Here is an 18,405-nt window from a genome sequence, read left to right on the forward strand (position 1 = left end):
CTATTTTATCTTCTCACACTTGGCTTTCCTTCCTCTAGATTTATCTCCTACAGCAGTTCCCCTGACATTGGTCTGTTGGGGACTAAGTTATGTTTAATAATTATCTTTGAAAAACATACATGCATAAATAGGTACCAGTAATATCTTGTTAGTTTAAATTACAAAACTCATAAGAGTCAATGTACAAAATGAAGGTCTTCCTGGGAAAAGACAAACTCTTCACTGTTAACTTAGGAAATGAAATAGAAGGTGTATGCTGACTTCTACTTCTTATTATGATCACTTTTAGACAGGAGGCATCTGTCTTTTGCTTAGCAATAAAAAGCACTTATCTACTGTGTTGACACAGTTGGGTGATTATCTTATTCATATATCATCTTGTTTCATCAACATAAAAAAACCCTAAAAACTGTTTTTATTTTTATAATTGTAGCAATAATAAAGGTTCGGATTCTTAGTTGGTGAAAGTCAATGCAACTCCTTTGAAGACAATGGAGCTGCACATATTTGAACCAGCTGAGAATCTGACCCTAAATGTGTAAGAAATATGTAAGTTTAATGTCTTTGTTTATATGGATTGCACTCAAAAAATTCAAAGGTACCATCAGACAAGGACTGTGCATTAAGCAATTTGCATGTAAAAAAACCTGCATGGAACTTGGAAGGGAGAGAGAATAGGTTGCACCAAGATATCAGCCTGTATGCACACAGCTGCAATTGTAGCAGCTGTGTAAAATGGTTCTCCAAATGACGAGCCAGCTTTGTTTTAAAACAAAGGAAACCTCTCATGTTGTTGTCTAGTAAATGGTACATGGAATAGTCATCTCTCTTGCTTTAATTAATATATCTCTATGAATTATTTCATGTGTGATAGTAGAGTAGTCACCTACAATTTTTGAAGGGTCAATATATCATTGGGAACACATCAATCAAAATTCCAAAAAGTAAGAGGACTCTCAGGACTGCATATGGACTTGATCCAAACCTACTGAAGTCACTGGGAATCTTCCTAACAAGAGTCTATAGGCAATACTTTTTGAAACACAAACATTAGATTAAAAAAAACTATAAATTAAAGTTGTCTCTAGGTTAATTAATTATTACAAGCTTTTCTGTGTATGATGATCTGCTTCATAGCCATGTCAGCATCCCTGGACCCACCACAAAACTAAGGCTGTGTCCAGACTCAGGGGTTTTTTCGAAAAAAGTAGCCTTTTTTCGAAAAAACTTCACCTGCGTCTAGACTACAGCCGCGTTCTTTCAAAATTAAATCGAAAGAACGCGGCTTTTCTTTCGACGGCGGTAAACTTCATTGCACGAGGAAGAACGCCTTTTTTGACGGAGATCCGTCGAAAATAAGTGAGTGTGGACGTGGGGAGGCCATTTTTTCGAAAATACTGGCCTCCAGGAAGAAGCCCTGGTGGACAATCTGGGGCATGGGTTGCATGTCTCTGGTTCCTGTCTGCAGCCATTTCTTAAAGGGACAGGCACCCTCACAGCCACTTGTTGCAGCAAAGGAGCCAGAGCACACGGCTACTTAGGTGCAGCATGTCCCAGCCCCAAGACCCTCCTGGCCCTTCCAGAGAGCCTTCTGGGGACCCAGCCAGGGGCTCCAAACGCCGGGCACCATCATGGTCTGGGCCAGAGATCAAGACCCTTCTCGAGCTCTGGGGGGAGGAGGAGGCCTTACAAGCCCTCAAAAGCAGGCGGCGAAATGCGGACATTTATGGCCGCATGGCAGAGGCCCTGGCCCAGAAGGGACACTACCCCCGCACCCAGGACCAGGTGCGCTCCAAAGTTAAAGAGCTGCGCCAAGGATATGTCAAGGCCAGGGAGGAGAGCTCCCATTCTGGTGCAGCCCCCTACTACTGCCCTTACTACAGTGAGCTGGACCAGATCCTGGGTGGTGGTGGTGAAGCACGCACACCATGGCGTTTCGTCCAGTCAGGCTTGGCAGACCCTGTGGTGGACGCGCCAGAGCAGGACCCAGAGCACTCAGGAGACGGGGACATGGTGCCAGAGGAGGACAGTGAGGAGACGGCGACCCTCACCCTAGAGCCAGTCACCCAGACCCCAGAGGCCTCCCAGGTGTCATCTGGCGCAGGAGATGAAGCAGCAGGTGAGTGCAGTGAGGTTGTGTAACACCGGGGGGGGGGGGAGGTAGGTGGGTGCACAGTGGGTGATGCACAAGGGAAACCTGTCATGCTCAGGCTGATGCCCAGGTCACACACAGTGTTACCTTCAGAATGTCTGATTCCCCTGTCTCAAGGGAGAGGGCATGCCCTTTTGGACAGCTGTTGCACACATGACTGATTGTGATAGAAATGTAGCCGTGTTACTCTGATCTGAGGAAGTGGGTCTGGCCCACGAAAGCTCATCCCCTAATAAACCAACCTGTTAGTATTTTAAGTGCTACAGAGTCCAGTTTTTTAGGACTGATTGTGTCTTCTTCTTTTCCTCCACAGCCGGACCAGCCGTGCAAGAGGGCCGCAGCAACCCAGCCCCACCTCCATCTCCATCTCGGGGACATGGGAGCCACAGACACAGGCGTGTGTATGCGGACATCCTGAGGCAGCATGTGGAGGCCGTGCAGGAGCTCAACTCCATCCTGCGAGAGAGGATCGGTGGCGTGACCGGCTGATGGAGGAGCTGGTCCAGCAGCGCACGTCCCTGACTGCCACTCTCAGGGAGGTCTGCGGCTTGCCTGCTCCTGTGCCTGGTCCTGCTCCTCCAGCACCCCATGACCCCGCCCCACCAAACCCCCCTTCCACAACAGCATCCCTTTCCCCCCTTGGACCTCCCTCTCCCCCAGCCCCCCCAGATCCCCAGCCCCTCTCTCCCCCTGACCCTCCTCTCCCCCAGGCCTCCCCGTCCCAAGAGCACCCTATCCAGCCAACCGACAGGTGCACCACCCGATCCCGTGGACCCCGAACACGAGGCCCAGGCAGGAGACTGAGATCAGGCAAGCACCGTGCAACCTGATCCCTTTCCCCCCTCCAGTTTTCAAGTCCCCTTCCCCCCTCCAGGTTTCAAGTCCCCTTCCCTCCTCCAGGTTTCAAGCACCCCCATCATCCCAGTTAAATGACAAAGAAAGTGTTCAACAAAATGTTTATTGTACATAGTTTTTTCTACATCAAAAATGAACAAAAGCTTTTTTATGTTTGCAACAGTTATACTATTTTTTGAGTGATATTTCAAAAAATAAAACAGAACTTATTATTTTGAGACAAACCCTGGTGTTAATGATTTGTCCAAACAGGGTCAGGAGATGGGTTGTGGAGCGAAGCTTCTTTTGGGCCAGGGCCCAGTCCCCAGGCAGAAGCCCCTCAGTAGAGTCAGTGGCCTCCACTTGAGAATTGCTCCCGTAGGGCCTCCCGTATGCAAACAGCAGACCGGTGAGCCTGGCGGATGGCAGCTGTCCGGGGCTGGGCAAAGTGTCTCTCCTGGCCATCAGCACCTGTACCCCACCCTGGTAGGAAGGTCTCCCCTTTCCTCTCCACCAGGTTATGGAGAACGCAACACGCGGCCACCACCTCAGGGATGTTGCTCTCCCCCATGTCTAGGCGTGTGAGCAAGCACCGGAATCTGCCTTTTAAACGTCCGAACGCACATTCCAGCTGGTTGCGAGCCCGGTTAAGGTGAGCATTAAACTGCTCCTTGCTCGCATCCAGGTGGCCGGTGTAGGGTTTCATCAGCCACGGCATCAGGGGGTAGGCCGCATCAGCCACTATGCACACCGGCATGTGCACATCCCCAACTGCAAAGTCGTGATGCGTGAAAAATGTTCCTGCCTGAAGCCTCTGGTAGAGGTACAAGTTCCTGAAGATGCGGGCCCGCCCTGACCACCCAACACAAATGTCAGAAAACTGGCCACGATGGTTGACCAGGGCCTGGAGGACCATTGAAAAGTAGCCCTTTCTGTTAATGAATTGGGCTGCTCGATGGGGCAGTGCACGGATTGGAATGTGTGTCCCATCGAGCGCTCCTCCACAATTCGGGAAGCCAAGGGCAGCAAAGCCGGCCATGACGCTGTCCAGATCTGGTAGACAGACGAGCCTGTTGAGCAGCTCCAAATTGATGGCCCTCACCACGTGCAGAACGAGACAGACAACAAAATGTTAGAAGGGGTGCCTTATCTCTTAGGAGGAGAACCCACCACCCACCTTCCCTCTCAAACACCCCGGGAATCCCCTCCTCAGAACTCCCCCCCCAACAATTCAGGGTGAGTGGAGGAGCTCCCTCCCACTCCCACTCCACTTTGCCCTTCCTGACAGTCTCCCTTCCCCCCACCCCAAACTGTGACTGTCCACAGACAATGACTTACCTCCATCAGGATGGATCCAACAGTAGACCTGCCCACTCCAAATTGGTGTCCCACGGAGCGGTAGCTGTCGGGGGTTGCCAGCTTCCAGAGGGCAATGGCGACCCTCTTTTCCAGGGGGATAGCGGGCCGCAGGTGGGTGTCTTGCCGTTGCAGAGCAGGGGCGAGCCAGGTACACAGCTCCTGGAAAGTGGTCTTTCACATCCGGAAGTTGCGTAGCCACTCTTGGTCATCCCAGAGCTCCATCACGAGCCGGTCCCACCAGTCAGAGCTGGTGTCAAGCCTCCAAACACGCCTGTCCACAAAGAAGTTTGGAGGCAAGGGCAGTGTGACTGCTTGACGGACGATCCCTTCGTACCTCTGGTCTGGGTCCAGATGGGGAAGTAGCCTCATGACTGTGTCATGCAGATGCAGCAACACTTGCAGTATGATGGCGTGGGGCCATCGCCTGCCCAGGGGCAGCTCTGGCTCCATGCCAAAAAAATGGGTCTAAAACAGAAAAACCTCCAAACAAAAAACCTGCTGGGGTGTCCCAGGAAGCTGAGCACTCCAAACCAGCACTGCAATGCCTTGCTTACCTCCTAGAGGGACAGCAAAGGCAGCTGCAGAAGCAGAGCAACGGGTTTTCAGGAGTGTCCCTTTAACCACGCCGCGTCTCTGCAAAGGGCAGGCAGGCAGCAGCACCCGGAAGGAAATGCTGCCCCCATGCCCTGGCAGAAGCGGTTCCAGGTGGCTTTTAATTTCAAAAGAGCATCCAGCAGTCAGGACGCTCTTTTTCGAAAAAGCGGATCGATTTTCCGATCCGCGTATTGTAGTCTAGACGCGCTCTTTCGAAAGAGGCTTGCAGTCTAGACATAGCCTAAATGTCCTTCTTTACTTAGTGTTAATATTACTGTGCTTTTTAAATATCTCCTTTTATATTGTTTCAGTGCTTATGTGGCTCTCATTTGCTACATTTGCTCTGCTGCACATATATTAATGCTCCATTGGAGTGAATGGAATGTTAGCATGCACCTGGACAATTTAAGCTGCATAACAGGTGTGTTCCAACAGGGTATATGGCAGAAGTCCAGCTATTAATTACAAAAAGGAATTCAGTGTAAGATTAATCATCATCAAGGGGAAACACCTGTGTCTTATCAGTTAGTTAATCATGTCATCTCCTTGAAAATTCTGTGGTTCTTCATTTTACTTTTAAGCAAACAAAAGAGACAATGAAATTATTGCATTTGAAAGTGTTGGAAAAATAACGCTGCACTTAATCAGAAAGAATCAGTGCATCAGTGTTCTGCTTCCTAGGGGAAACAGACGCAAAACTCTGAAAAGTTTGAAACAGAGTCTTGTTCTTACTTGAAACCCAAGATAGGATTTGAACCCAGCCCTCCAAAGATGATAGCCTTATAAGTTTCTAGCCTTTACTAGTTGCCTTTTTGTTGTAAATCTTAATTGTTTCAATGATATAAGCACATTTTTAAATAACAATAGCAATTTTATAGTTATAAAGTATCATTCATGAAGGGATCTCAAAGAGTTTTATAAACTTTTTACAACCAGAATTAACCTTCACTATCCATTAGGGGTAGGTATTATTTTATCTTTAAAAAAGTGAGGCAATTGGGACACAGAAACTTTAAGATCCAAAGGTCATTAATTTGAAGCCAAATTCTGACATTCATAATTAAGTGGACTAGGCATTCACCAAGGAAATGCTCAGTATAAATAACATTAATAGAATGAAACCCTGAGTTGATAGCTTGATATCTGGCTCATGTTGTCTTAGGGTTGAGCAATCAAAAACTGAGGCATATAAGTTTAGTGAGATGTCTGAAAATCTACTTGACCAAGTTCACTTTACAAGTCAATAGTGGAGGTGGAATTTGTGCAATTTTCATGCCACAGGAATGAAAGAAACAGCAATTAGCAGGCATTTGGAAAAAGATGTAAAATAATTTAGTAGGGAGCTCCTTTGTCTCAGTATTCTCCTGTTTAGTATTTCTTTTATAATTTCCCTTCTTATGAAGTGCCTTGTGGAAGCAATCGATACAGAACAATAGATAGACAGTAGTAACATTGTCATCTATCTTCTGCTAGTGCTGAAATAGCATACCTTTGGCACCTCTCTGGGCTATTTTTATATGTATCTAACTGATCTGTATAGTGCCATGTACATTTCTGTTGCAGCACACAGATACTTCAAAGTACTGCACCTGTACTTTACTATCCCTAGCAAAGTAGGTATGAGAAAGGGAAGAAACACCCAGAAGAAATCCTTTCACACGCTGGATATGAATAATATTTTTTAAGTATTGCAAATTATATAATTTCACTAAGTTCTCAGGCTGTATCCATAGACAAGAAATATCTTATGTACATTTGAAATAATAAGGTAATCTCAGGCCCATGCAAATGGGGAGTTAAAATAGTTTACCGTGTGGGCAAATGAGAAGAGAATCAGGCCCCAAATATTTAAAATCTATCAGTTGTGATTAGACCCTGTAGGTCACAAGATCTGATTAGAACCAGGTGTTTGAAAAGAACTTGAAGGTCATTTGGGATTATGGAAATTTAATATAAGCACATGCCTAAATATAACTTATTCCAGTATTTCTATATATATAAAGGCAGTGCATTTGGGTATTGCTTGGCTACAGTATTCATAGCATTCTGACCACTGTGCTTTACATAGTCTTGTTGAGGGACACATACAGGTTAATTGTGTAGTTTCCCATACTAAATCTGAAAAAATATGCCATTGAAGAAAGACAATTTATTGATTATAACAACACTGTCTGTAAGTATGAAAGGAAGAAACATAGTGAATATTTTCTCAATAGTTGGCAGAAGTAGATTATAAATCAATGCACTGGAAATACAAAATAAAAAGTCTCTTTAATTTTGCAAAAATGAGATTGAAAGATGCAGGCCAATGCAATACATTAATATTCTTTATTCATGTGCATCAGAAGCTGCATAAGTCTTTTAGAAAATGTACTAATTTCAAAATAAAGTGTAAATGTTATTTACTTCAGATGTTAATATGAATATGCATTTGGCATTGCTTTTCCTCTTCTGTTAATGTATAATTTTTTATTTAATCAATAGATTCATTAGATTGTAAATGAGTTTCTCTTCTTTCTCATAAATCATGGCTCCTAAGATTTAAAAAACAGCGTTTTTCTTCTATGAACTTGAAACCCATCAATATATGAGCATTCATGTAATACAGATCTGAATGACCCTTCAAGCTGCAGAAAACTTTCCAGAAAACCTCAATGGCATGGGTAACCCATGAGCTGCTAACCTCTGGACTTGCAGTTAACAGTTATTGTCTTAATTGTGTTCTACACAGATAATATAACTGTAAACAATTTATTAAATAATTGCTTGGACTCTTTTTTATTGCAATTTATATTTTAAAGACATTTATAAAAAGTAAATAAGCTCAAATATTGTTGGAAATTATTAATTTTTACACCTTATATGGTATATTCTGATAGTACTACAGTAGTATGTTCTATTTTTTACAGGGCAAGGTCCTAATTGCCAAAAATCAGTATATCTCCATTGAAGTCAATAGAGTGATGTTGATTTACACTTGCTGACAATCTGGACTGTTGCATTTGTATTTCACATTCAACGTGATTGAAGACTTTATTAGTCAAAACTTTCACTAGTTCAACTTTCAGTTACATCTATGTAAATCTGGAGTAACTCCACTGAAATAATCAGCGTCCTCTGAGTTGCATCTAGATTTTCACTGGTTTAAAAGAGAGTAGAATTTGGATCACATAGAGCTTTGCCTGAGTGTTTAAGGATTTGTTAATTGAATTAGCCATAGATATATTGGTTTATATTAGAGCTATTCAGATGATGATATATATTTAGCTGTTTTTCAGCTTGTCATGATGATCTCCTCCTGCATTGCCACCATACTTTGCCATGCCACCCACTGAATGGTGGGGAATGAATCTGAACAAGGCAATAGGCTTGAGCAAGTTCTGATTTTTTTATGAACCAATGTGCCAATATTCAGTACGGAGATACTAATTCTTTATGTGAAAAAGGTTTTGGCCCAGATCCTTGCCCGAGGACAAAGAACACATAGTACAACTTAGAAATGAATGCAAATGTAGTTATAAACCAGCCCCTTTCCAATCCTGAGCTAGCTCTGGTCCAGGCATAAGTCAGACTGAACGTTAAATTGCCCTAATTTACACCAATTGTTTTCAATTATGGTACCTGGAGATTTCTGGTATAGAGGGGAACCCTGGACATCTCCAGTCTCCTAACCACATTTCCAACCCTGGGCTCAATAGAAATGAGATTGGTGTAGGAGTTGTATTAGTTCTGTGCCACCAGAAAATTTTCCTTATATTGGGAAAATTTATATATATATATATATATATATATATATATATATATATATATATATATATATATATATTTCCTTATATTTTCCTTCCTGGGCAAGCTGTGCTGCAGGCTATCAGGCATCCAGGGCTTTATAAAGGAGTGAGTCAGCAATCAGGGAGCTTGTGAACAGGGACTGCTAATAGTGAGTTTTGGAGAAGGAGTGGGAAAGGGGGTAGATACACTCACCATTCTTTAAAATCCTTTTACTACACTCCTGCCCTTCAATGAGACATTTAATAACATCTGAGGAATCTCTCCGAAGGAAGGCATGTTTGGATAGTGATAGATCTGTTGTTGTTACCTGCACAGCATGTGCCATGTTTGTCTTCCTCCAGAAGAAAGAAGGGATTTCATCTGCACTAAGTGCAAGCTGGTTGCCATTTTGGAAGAAAAAATTAGAGAACTTGAGGCCTAAGTATTGACCCTATTTTCCATCAGAGAGGATGAAGACTTCTGCGATAGAAGGCAGCATTTAATCCTGCAGACACAGCAGGCTGAAGAACCAATGAGGGAAGTACAGAACAAGGAAGAAAACTGGCAGCATGTAACCTCTAGAAGAAGAAGAAGGCCAACTCAGGTATCCCCCATTCCTGCAGAGGTAAGTAACCACTTTCAGGCTCTCTCCACAGGCACTGAGGTGGAGAATGCTTTGGCAGGGACTCTCAGGGAAGAAATCAGAAAGGAACACCATGTACCGGAAAGCATGAGATGCATAGTCCTAGAGATGGGGGTTCCACAACCACCACCCTCAAAAAAAGAAGATGGGTGGTGGTGGTGGTTGGGAACTCCCTCCTGAGAGAGACTGAGTCATCCATCTGCTGTCCAGACCTGCATTCTCGAGAAGCGTGCTGCTTATCAGGATGTGACCAAAAGTCTTTCCAAAGTGATCAAACCCTCGGATCCCTGCATTTCCATGTAGGAACTAATGATATGGTCAAGAATGGCCTTGAGTGGGTTACAGCAGATTATGTAGTGCTGGGAAGAAGGATCAAGGAATTTGAGGCACAAGTGGTGTTCACATCCATCCTCCCTGTTGAAGGAAAACACCCAGGTAGGGATCGTCGAATTGAGGAAGTAAACGCGTGATTGCACAGGTGGTGTCGGAGAGAAGGCTTTGGTTTCTTTGACCATGGACTCTGTTCCGGGAACAAGGATTGTTAGGAAGAGATGGGATCCACCTAACCAAGAGAGGAAAGAGCATCTTCGAGGGCAGGCTTGCAAACCTAGTGAGGGGGGCTTAAAACTAGGTTCGCTGGGGGCCAGTGACCAAAGCCCTGATGTAAGTGAGGAAGTCAGACACCGGAAGAAACAATGAGCCACAAGGGAGGATCACTGATTTTTATGGAAAAGGTAAGGCAATTAACTGGTTATCTAAGGTGTTTGTACACAAATGCGAGAAGCCTGGGAAACAAACAGGAAGAATTAGAAGCCCTGGCCCAGTCTAAGAACTATGATTTGATTGGAATAACAGAGACTTGGTGAGATGACTTGCATGACTGGAGCACTGTCATGGAAAGGTATAAACTGTTCAGGAAGAACAGGAGGGGGAGAAAAGGAGGAGGAATTGCATTCTATGTTAGAGAGCACTATGATTGCTCAGAGCTCCAGAAAAGCCTGATGAGAGTCTATGGGTTAAGTTTAAAGGTGGAAGCAACAGGAGTGATGTTACGGTTGGTGTCTTCTATAGACCACTGGATCAGGTGGATGAGGTACACAAAGCTTTCTTCGGACAACTGAGAGAAGCTTCCAGATCACAGGCCCTGGTTCTCATGGGGGACTTTAATCACCCTGACATCTGTTGGGAGACCAATACAGCAGTACATGGACAATCCAGGAAGTTTTTGAAGAATGTTGGGGATAACTTCTTGGTTGAAGGAACCAACAAGGAGCCATGTATGGCTTGACCTGCTGCTCACAAACAGGGAGGAACTAGTAGGGGAAGTAGAGGTGGGTGACAACCTGGGAAGCAGTGATCATGAGATGGTAGATTTCAGGATCCTGACCAAAGGAAGAAAGGAGAGTAGCAAAATACACATCCTGGACTTCAGAAGAGCAGACTTTGAGTCCCACAGAGAACTGATGGGCAGGATTTCCTGGGATGCTTACATGAAGGAGAAAGGAGCCCAGCAGAGCTGGCAGTATTTTAAAGAAACCTTATTAAAGGCACAGGAAGAAACCATCCCAATGCGCAGCAAGAAAAGCAAATATGGTAGGTGACTATATTGGCTTTCCGGGGAAATCCCTGGTGAACTTAAGCACGAAAAGGAAGCTTACAAGAAGTGGAAACTTGCACAGATGACTAGGGAGGAGTATAAATATATTGCTCAAGAATGCAGGGGAATTATTAGGAAGGCAAAAGCACAATTGGAATTGCAGCTAGCAAGGGATGTGAAGGATAACAAGAAAGGTTTCTACAGGCATTTAAGCAATAAGAGGGGGTATGTCTACACTACCACCCTAGCTCGAAGTAGATAGTTCCGACTAGGCTTCCTACTCCGAACTATCTAGTTCGTGCCGCGTGTAGCCACGGGCACGGAGTCCGCACTAGCGGACATTTAAAAATGGCAGCGCCCGGCAACATGCAAATGAAGCCTGTGAAATTCAAATCCCGGGCTTCATTTGCAAGTTCGTATGACTACATTAACCACCCTAGTTCGAACTAGGGTGGTAGTGTAGACATACCCAGGGTGATCAGAGAGGGTGTGGGGTCCTTATTGGATTAGGGAGGTAATCTAGTGACAGATGATGTGGGAAAAGCTTTCTTTGCCTCTGTGTTCACAGACAAGGTCAGCTTGCAGACAGATGCACTAGTCAACGCAGTATGGGAAGGAGGGGGACAGCCTTTGGTGAGGAAAGAACAGGTTAGGAAGTATTTAGAAAAGCTAAACATACACAAATCCATGGGCCCGGATTTAAGGTATCCAATGGCATTGAGGGAGTTGGCAAATTTCATTGTAGAGCCTTTGGTCATTATCTTTGAAAACTCATAAAGATTGGGAGAGATCCCGGATGAATGGAAAAAAGCAAATATAGTGCCCATCTTTAAAAAAGGGAAGAAAGACAATCCAGGGAACTACAGACCTGTCAGCCTTACTTCAGTCCCCAGAAAAATCATGGAGGGGATCCTCAAGGAATCTATTTTGATTTGATAGAAGCCTTCAACTTCCTGAAGGGAAGTTCCAAAGAGGTTGGAGAAAGGCTGTTCTTAGTAGTGACGGATGGTGGAACAAGAAGCAATGGTTTCAAGTTACAGTGGAAGAGGTCTAGGTTGAATATTAGGAAAAACTATTTCACTAGGAGGTTGGTGAAGCACTGGAATGGGAGATGGTGGAATCTCCATCCCTAAAGGTTTTTAAGTCTCGGCTTGACAAAGCCCTGGTTGTGTTGATTTAGTTGGGATTGGTCCTGCCTTGGGCAGGAGGCTGTACTTGATGACTTTCTGATGTCTCTTCCAGCTCTATGATTCTGATTCTATTCATGCACTGTGACACAAAGAATTCTGAATATAGTGGGAATTTTTAAAAAGATTATTTAATTTTAAAATACAACTCTTCTTGTGCTTACCTGAGTAATGTTTGTGCATGAATACAGTTAGCTAATTTTACAGTTCTGAATTAAGGGTTATGGACATTAAGTACTATACAATTCTATTAGGCTACATCTACACTGGCCCCAAATTCCGGAAAAGGGATGCAAAGCAGGTAAGTCAGAATAGGGAAATCCGCGGGGGATTTAAATATCCCCGCAGATTTAAATAAACATGTCCGCCGCTTTTTTTCCGGCTTGGGGAAAAGCCGGAAAAAAAGCGTCTATACTGGCGCAATCCTCCCGAATAAAGCCCTTTTCCGGAGGATCTCTTATTCCTACTTATTCTTCTGGCGTGGATACTTACATAATCATATTCTTTATGTTGCATATTTTTAATTAATATAATTTGTCAGAATTATTTTTATGCCAAGTGCTGCTGTTCTATATTGAACTTGAGCATTGAAACATTTGTTTTCATTAAGCCAAAAGGGCAAAACAAGAATAAAAGCAAAACAACCCTTTCAATGTGTGGGTAACTTTTTCTGGTTAAAAGCATATAAGATCTGGTAGTACTTCATGAAATCATGAATTTCAAATGTCTTATAAGCACATGTATTGCCTTTTCCTTCTCATATGACTAGATTGTCTAACAGTTCTGCAAGAGTGTGAACAACATGAAGTTTTTATCATGTTGAGACTTTCAAACATTGGCAGCACTTTCCACAGTATTTTTTTTTATTGTAACACTAACTGATGCTTAAGGACATTTCAAAGATAAAGATATAAGATCATGGTGCTATTTAGAAAGGGTATTGGCAATATGACCATTTAAAACTCATTCCTTTTAATGTACTAGCTCTCCCAGGACAGCATATAATTACTTCTTGAATTACCTTTGCATTTTTCCTAGTAAACCATTAGGCAGATTTGTTATACTCTGAGGCTGTGTCTACATTGGCAAGATTTTGTGCAAAAGCACTTGCTTTTGCGCAAAATCTTGCCGCCTGTCTACACTGGCCGCGAGTATTTAAGCAAGAACACTGACGTTGTAATGTACAAAATCAGTGCTTCTTGCACAAATACTCTGATGCTCCAGCTTAGGGATAAGTCCTCTTGCGCAAGTGTTCTTGCGCTAAAATGGCCATTGGAGCTTTCTTGCACAAGAGAGCCTCTACACTAGCATGGATGCTTTTGCGCAAAAGCAAATCTTTTGCGCAAAGGCACATGCCAGTATAGACGCTCTCTTGCGCAAATACTTTTAATGGAAAAACACTTCTGTTAAAAGTACTTGCGCAAAATCATGCCAGTGTAGACGCAGAGAGGGCTGTGTCTACACTGGGCCACTTATTCCGGAAAAGCAGCCAATTTTCCAGAATAACTTGCCAGCTGTCTACACTGGCCGCTTGCTTTTCCGGAAAAGCAATGACGATCTACTGTAAAATTGTCAGTGTTTTTCCGGAAAAACTATGTTGCTCCCATTCGGACAAAAGTCCTTTACTGGAAAAACTGATCCGGAAAAGGGCCAGTGTACACAGCACAGTAGTCTTTTCCGCAAAAAAGCCCCGATCGCGAAAATGACGATCGGGGCTTTTTTCTGGAAACGCATCCTGCCAATGTCGACGCGCTTTTTCTGGAAATACTTATAACGGAAAACTGTTCCGTTTTAAGCATTTCCGGAAAAGGGTGCCAGTGTAAATGTAGCCCAAGGTTTTTTTCGAAAAAAAGTGGCCTTTTTTTTAAAAAAAAAAAACCTTCCCCTGTGTCTAGACTGCTGCTGCGTTCTTTCGAAAGTAAATCAAAAGAATACAGTAGATTTTCTGACCGTAGAAAACCTTGTTTTATGAGGAAGAATGCCTTATTTCAAAAGTGCTCTTTCGAAAAAAGGCGCTATGTAATGTGAACTGTGCTTTTTCAAAAAAGAGCATCCAGACTGCCTGGGTGCTTTCTTTCGAAAAAGCTGCTTGCTTTTTCAAAAGCACTGGTTGTAGTCAAGATGCTCCTTTTCGAAAGAGGCTTGTAGTCTAGACGTGGCCAAAGGGTTTAACTCATGTGGCTTTACTATAGTAGGATTAGTAGAGCTTACTACAAAAGCCACTCAATTGTTTAAAGTTTTCTCACTATCACAATAAAAGTTCACAAACCTTCCAAGTGAATGCAAGCAAAGTTCCAAATGGTCCTGTTTGGTGACTGAACTGCAATGAGTTTTGCTGTGAATGTTTGATTTAATTCAAACTTGAAATCCAAAACCAAAATTCAGTCGGTGCTAAACCTACAGACCAAATGAAAGAAAATAGTTACAGAACTTTTTGTGAACCAAAACCAATGTGTTTCACTCACACTGCTTTGAATTAAGAGACATATCTAAGTGTTGAGGAGACTGATTTTTCTGCTGTTAGTAATTTTTCAAGTAATAAATAGAAAAGGAGACATGAAATGGTTGCAGCAAGCACCATATAACCATAACTTCTGTGTTTATGATGCAATTAGTTTTTGAATTTACTCTGCAGGGACCATGGAAACTGCTTCAGGCTTTGCAAACTTACTTGAAGCATAGTTAATGGAGCTATCATAAAATCTGTGTAGATACTGGAAACTTTAAAGATGAGTTTGACCTGAATTTTACCTGTGGTAACATAGGGTATGTCTAGACTTGCCCCCTAGTTCAGACTAGGGAGGCAAATGAAGCATACCAAAGTTGCTAATGACATGTAGGATTTAAATATCCTGTGCTTGATTAGCATATTCGTGGCCGGTTGCCATTTTAAAATGCCGGTAACCTGAATTAACTAACCACATGCCGTTAACTCATTGCATGAGGAGTAACAGTTAATTCAATGGAAGGGTTTTGGATCAGACTGCTGTGTCTACATGCGGCAAGTTAATTCAGGCTACTGGCATTTTAAAATGGCAAACCGGCCATGAATATGCTAATCAGGTGCAGGATATTTAAATCCCATGCTTCCTTAGCAACTTCGGTATGCTTCATTTGCCTCCCTAGTCTGAACTAGGGGGCAAGTGTAGACATACCCATACAAGGTAGAATGTGTATTGCACAAATCTTTGCAAAAGCTTTTAGAGGCTGAATCCCATATGGACTTGAAGCTGTAGATTAAGATATTAAATTAGGTGGTAGCCCATCTCAGTAAGGATGCAATCCCTGATCTATATACAGTAAAACTCCATTAGTCTGGCATCCAATGCTCCGGGACTCCTGATGGTCTGGCACCATCAGGAACCCGGAAGTGCTGGGGCAGCCGGACAGGCTTCCTCCATTCAGCTGCTGCTGAAACTGACCAGCAGCTGAATTGGGGAAGCCGGGAGCAGAGTAGCTGGGGTGCTGCTGGGTTGGTCCCGCAGCGCTGAGGGGCGGCACTATGGGACCAACCCAGCAGCACCCCAGCTGCTTTGCCCCAGACGTGGAGATTCAGCCACTGCTGAAACTGACCAGCAGCGTCAGTTTCACAGGCTGAATCCGGACGCCTGGGGCAGAGCAGCTGAGGTGCTGCGGGGTTGGTCTCGTAGCACCACCCCTCGTCGCTGTGGGACCAACCCGGCAGGACCCCAGCTGCTCTGCTCCAGGGGTCCCCAAGTCAGCCGCTGCTGAAACAGATCAGCGGCTGATTCCAGGGAGCCCCGGGAAGAAATGCTCTGCCCGGGGCTCCCTGGAATCAGCCGCTAATCTGTTTCAGCAGCGGCTGAATTGGGGACCCCTGGGGCAGAGCAGCTGGGGTCCTGCCGGGTTGGTCCCACAGCGCCAAAGGACGGCGCTGCGGGACCAACCTGGCAGTACTCCAGCTGCCCCTCAGCGCTGCGGGACCAACCCAGCAGCACCCCAGCTGCTCTATTGCAGGCATCCCCGATTCAGCTGCTGCTGAAACTGACCAGCAGCGGCTGAATCAGGGACGCCTGGGGCAGAGCCGGACTATCGTAAGGGGGGGCTATGAGGGGCCTGGGGTGGCATCCCCTCCCACCCCACTCCAGACCCCTCATAGACCCCCCCTTCTGATAGTCCGTCATATCTGATAATCCGGCACCCCCTGGGTCCTAAAGGTGCCGGATTATCGGAAGTTTACTGTATTCTGTTCTTCACCTCCTCTCTTTGCATGCTGCTGCTGCTACTCTTTAAGGGTGCATCTACACAGCATAGTTATTTCAAAATAATGGACATGATTATGAAATAACAACGTGAGTGTCCACATAGTAATTCCATAATTTTGAAATAATGGACCGTTTATTACAACTTCTGTAAACCTCATTCCATGAGGAATAACGCCTATTCTGAAATAGCTATTTCACATTATGGCATGTGTAGACATGGCAGCTGGAATTATTTTGAAATAAGGGCCCTCCAGGAAATCCCGCAGGTGTCTTCGTGGCCACTGTCTCCACACGCATTAGGACTCTATAATTCCTCATCCCCTACAGCCCTTATTGCTGCAGCCACAGGGGATAGGGCTTGTGGCAGGAAGCTGGCCCTCACAGCCTTCAGCCACCCACAGCTGCCACAGCATGACATCAGGCCAGCATGAGCTACCCTCAAGCCCCCCAAGAGCCCTCCCCCATTCCCAGGGAGCAATATGGCGGCTCCCAGGAGCTTGCCAGGTGCCGCAAGAAGCATGCGCCAACCTGGTCTAGGGCAGAGATCCTAGGTTTGGGGCAAGAAGGAAAACCTCCAGGATTTCTGCACCAGACGGCGCAGTGCTGACATATACAGCCACATGGCTGACAGCCAAGCTTCGAAGGGCCACATCTGGACCCAGGAGCAAGTCCAGATGAAAGTTTAGGAGCTCTGCCAGGCATATAGCAGACCCAGGGAACACAGCTCCCACTCTGGGGCAGTAGCCCACACCTGCCCCTATTGTCAGGACCTGCTCTGCAACCTGGGGGGCAGTGCAGTCCATTCCCCACCCCAGGTGGTTGACTCAGGACTGGAGAGGCCTGTCATCATCCATCCCGGGGGCAGAGCTGGTTGTGCAGATGAGGAGGAGGAGGAGGAGGAGGAGGAGGAGGAGGAGGAGGAGGACTCTGATGCAGCCAGCACTGTCACCACACTAACACTTGAGCCAGTACCCCATGGCCTACATGTGCCACAGGCATCTTCCAAGGCAGGGAAAGGATCATCAGTTGAGTAAGGGGCTGAGGCATATTTCTTGCAGGGCCTTCTGAGCCTGGGATAGTGCTGCAGTACATGCATGTGGATACACATGCACTGCCAGTCTGGGCTGCACAGCTCCAGGAGGCTGCATCAGAGCATCCCGTGTTCTTGGTCACAAGCTCTGGGGAGACTGGCCTCACTTCTGACAACTGAATGGGGCACCCTCCTATGACAAGCCACCACTAAATGGAGGCTGGGGACATGGCCATATACACAAACACACACACTCAGGAGTGCTGCACACGGCACATGGGCATGCCTGCAAGATCAAGGCAGCACCCACTCCCAGGGACAGTGCTGCCAGGCATAGGAACGTCTGCCGCTCACACATGCACCTCCCCATCACACGCTGATCCCCTCTCCTCCAGTGGCCAGGGGCAGAAGTCCCATCCCCTGGGGATGCCACCTTGGAGAGCCTGGCATGTGTGCAGCACTCAGGCAAGCCCAGGCGGTACAAGGCCCCCCTCCTGCCCACAGGATCCCAGTGTGGCCAGCAACTTTCCATGCCTGCTTGTCCCTGACACATGAGGGTAATGAGGCTGTTCCCCTCGGGACATCTGGACCTCTGTAAGAAAGGGCCCACTGTCCAGGCTACAGATGGCCTTGCTCCCAGTATGTCACTGTTTGTCTTGGCTCACAGATGAGGACAAAGCTCACAGATGAGGGCAACACCACTCAAGGCAGCCGCCTAACACAGGGGAAGCCACAGGTACCAGAGAAGGCAGGAGGAACTGTTGTAAGAGCACATCTCTGCGCTCCGGGCCCTGCATGAGGTGCTGGACCAGAGGCTCTGGGAGGACATGCAACTGTGGAGAGAGATTTAGAAGTTGCTGCAGCAGGGCCACATGTGTGTGGCCTTCCAGTCTCTCCTCTGTGTCATGGAGCCAGCTCCTGCTCCTGCTGCCACTCCTGCCCCACCTCCCATGACAGCCTCTGCTCCATCTCCCATACCAGGCCCTGCCCTACCTCCTATGCCAGACCCTGTTCC

The sequence above is a fragment of the Pelodiscus sinensis genome, chromosome 9 (genome assembly GCF_052426305.1).
Source record: "Pelodiscus sinensis isolate ZL-2025 chromosome 9, ASM5242630v1, whole genome shotgun sequence".
NCBI lineage: Eukaryota > Metazoa > Chordata > Testudines > Trionychidae > Pelodiscus > Pelodiscus sinensis.